General features: G+C 39.6%; 1 long non-coding RNA gene across 1 annotated transcript; it reads right to left on the bottom strand.

Moving 5' to 3' along the window:
* Positions 1-1,234: 1,234 nt before the first annotated feature.
* On the bottom strand, positions 1,235-2,840 carry LOC108239751. Its single transcript, XR_001808740.3, has 3 exons — positions 2,696-2,840; positions 2,518-2,611; positions 1,235-1,981 (listed from the first exon to the last, which is right to left on the bottom strand). It is a non-coding gene; the product is annotated as an uncharacterized LOC108239751 (long non-coding RNA).

Below are 2,840 nucleotides of genomic sequence, written 5' to 3' on the forward strand. Positions count from 1 at the left end.
TTGTTTCCGTTGGCTGATGAAAAGGAAGGAACAAAGACATGTTTATGCGATACTTTTTGGATAATTTTCCCATTTTTCACAAGTGTGAAAAAAAACAAGGAAAAAGAAAATGAAAACAAATTGGTTCTTAAAAAAAAAGAAAAAAAACTCGGTCCAAATTCACTTTTAAAAATAAGAATTTATGCCGAAGCAGCTGGCAAAATGTTACTGGGTAAATACCATCCATCCATCCATCCATCCATCCACTGTGCAACAGGCGGTGGACACCCTGGACCCAAGTCCATCACGGGGACACATAGAGACAAATGAGACAAACAGCCAGTCTCACTCTCACTCATAGAGACAATTAAGAATTAACATAACCTAACATTAATGTTTTTGGTCTGTTGGAGGAAACCGGAGAACCCAAAGTGAACCCACGTGTGCACAGTGAGAACATGTAAACTGTCCAGAAAAGCCCCAGGTCGGGAAGCGAACCTGCAACCTTCTTGTTGGGAGGCGATTGATACCTCTACTCAAAAATTTTAAAAGCTGCTTCAGACAGTTGACTCATGGAAAAAAAGAATCACAAAGAGAAAAACAAAATTGCTGAGTTAGAGGGTCACCAAAACACAAAGAGAAATGATGAAACTCAAGTGCTGACACAAATACGTGTCGGTGTGGGTTTGGACGCTAAATCAACAAGTGTTTAGAAACAAGTGTCTGTCTTTGAGCTCAAGCCTTACGCCATTCAGGTCTTGGCTTTGTGCTATGTCATGGGACAGAGTGCTGCGCCCCCAGGTCATGTTGTATCTGCGAAGGGCATCGCTGATACCATCACTGTCTGAAACCACACTGAATGCTTCTTCTTTGTATCCAAAACTTGGCATAACGCGGACAATTCATGTGTGAAGGTCATGCGATAAAAAAAGAAAGCGTGAATAAAGTCATGAATGGAGAACCTTACAGTTTATTTTTTACCCCCCAAAGAATCATGTTCTTTTTGTATTCTGTGTAGTTATCTTAAGACAATCACAAACTGTTGGCATGGTTTTAGTTGTAATATTTTGATCAAATAACAGCAATTACAAGTCAATATAAGCAGATGTACAGAATATTTAGAAGGAAGACATCCAATTCTGATCTGGTTTGAGAAGAAGCACAAAAAGACAGAAGATCCTGTTGATAAAACAATTTTTAAAGACACTTTAAAAGCTTTCTTTTGTGAATAAATTGTGCAAAATGTAAATAACACTGAGTTCAATTATTTGCAAATATTCAAAGGTTGTTTTAATTAAATAATTAAAAACAGAAAATTTTGAATTTTAAACGAGTCAGAGGAATGTTCACCACTGTGTCACATTTTCTGTTCTTCTAACAACACTTTTTTGTTCAGGAACAATTTGAAGAATGTAAAATGATTTTTGTATCCTGTGCAGGTTTTCTGATTGCAGATATTTTTTTTTGTTTTACACTAAATGTTTTCAATAAATTAGAACTCTAGACTGCAGAGAGGATAATTCAGCAACGGGCCTCTTGACTCATAGTGTTGTAAAAAGGAATTAATTTGGTTTGATTTGCTAAAATAAGCAAAGCCGTCCTTAAAAAAGTAAAATAAATGCATGGCAGCTTTTTACATTTGCTCCTGGTATTTCCCTTGTGCATCACACACACTAATGCACCTGGATACTTTTAGGGAGGCTTGGGTTTGAACTGTGTGCTGCTCGTAAGACAAATTTTCCTTTTCCACTTTATTTCAGGAGGATAAATCTTTCATGAGTTTAAAAAAGGATTTGTAAAATTTCCAGCCACGGTTAAAAGCACTTTGGATTATTTGGTGACTCCAGATTGAGCTTCTTAGTGTGAGTGAGTTGTATGTCTTTTGTCTTGTGTGTCTCTTTGTCGGGTCTGGGACCGGTAACCTCTCAAGGACTGAACCTGCACGTCATCTGTCTGCTGTGGACGGGTCGGGCTACGTCCTGCTTTTATGAGCTCCAGCTGCCTGTGACACAGAACAGGACAAACCAGGTAGAGAAAATGAATGAACGGATGAAACAGGAACAGTCAGATTGTGTAACAGCTTCACTCCACAGACTAAGAGTTTTTAAATGTCAGACTGCAACCCAGATCCAGACTCAACTGAAGTCTTGTGTTTTTTTACTCAATTATTGGAATTTATATTGTGAGTTAAACCATGTTTTAAGAGGGTATTCATCAACATATACAATTGTAGTTGTTTGTTAAACTTTAAATTGCACAATTTTAGCAAGGCTAAGTCTTAGTGGTAATTCAGTATGATTTCCCCTCCTTTCCCCGGGCTTTCCCCTCCTTCCTTGTGTTACAGGTTTTCCTTCCTCAGAGCGAGGCTGATGGCTGCAGCTGCAGCACCCGGCTCTGGGTGATCTGGGCTCACTGACGCCACTACTTAAGACTGAGCTGAACCATTATTCCTAGCTGGACTTTTAACGTCCCTCTGTGACGTTCACGCTCAGCCTCCTGAGTAATCTTTGTGTTTGTCCTAAGTTTATCCAAACTTACTTGTGCTCCATGTAGATTTCTCCGAGTGTCCTGCCCTCATCTCCTAAACTCTGTTTCCGGAATATCATCTGAACGATTTTCTCTGAGTCGTCTCCTAAACGAAGTAAGGAAAAGTCAACTCAGCTGCTCTGTTCACCTGTTCAGTCAGCCTGCCCACTCAAGTACCTGTTGCACCTACCTTACCTGGACTCCTGCCTCCCCTGGAGACCTGCAGAAGAAGAACACTTCCAATTTTTAATAGATCCATTGTTGAATCCACCTTTGGGAACAATACTAATTTCCACCCTGTTCCTTTTTGCAGACGTTGTGACTTTCCACTTCCT

Source organism: Kryptolebias marmoratus, linkage group LG6 (genome assembly GCF_001649575.2).
Source record: "Kryptolebias marmoratus isolate JLee-2015 linkage group LG6, ASM164957v2, whole genome shotgun sequence".
NCBI lineage: Eukaryota > Metazoa > Chordata > Actinopteri > Cyprinodontiformes > Rivulidae > Kryptolebias > Kryptolebias marmoratus.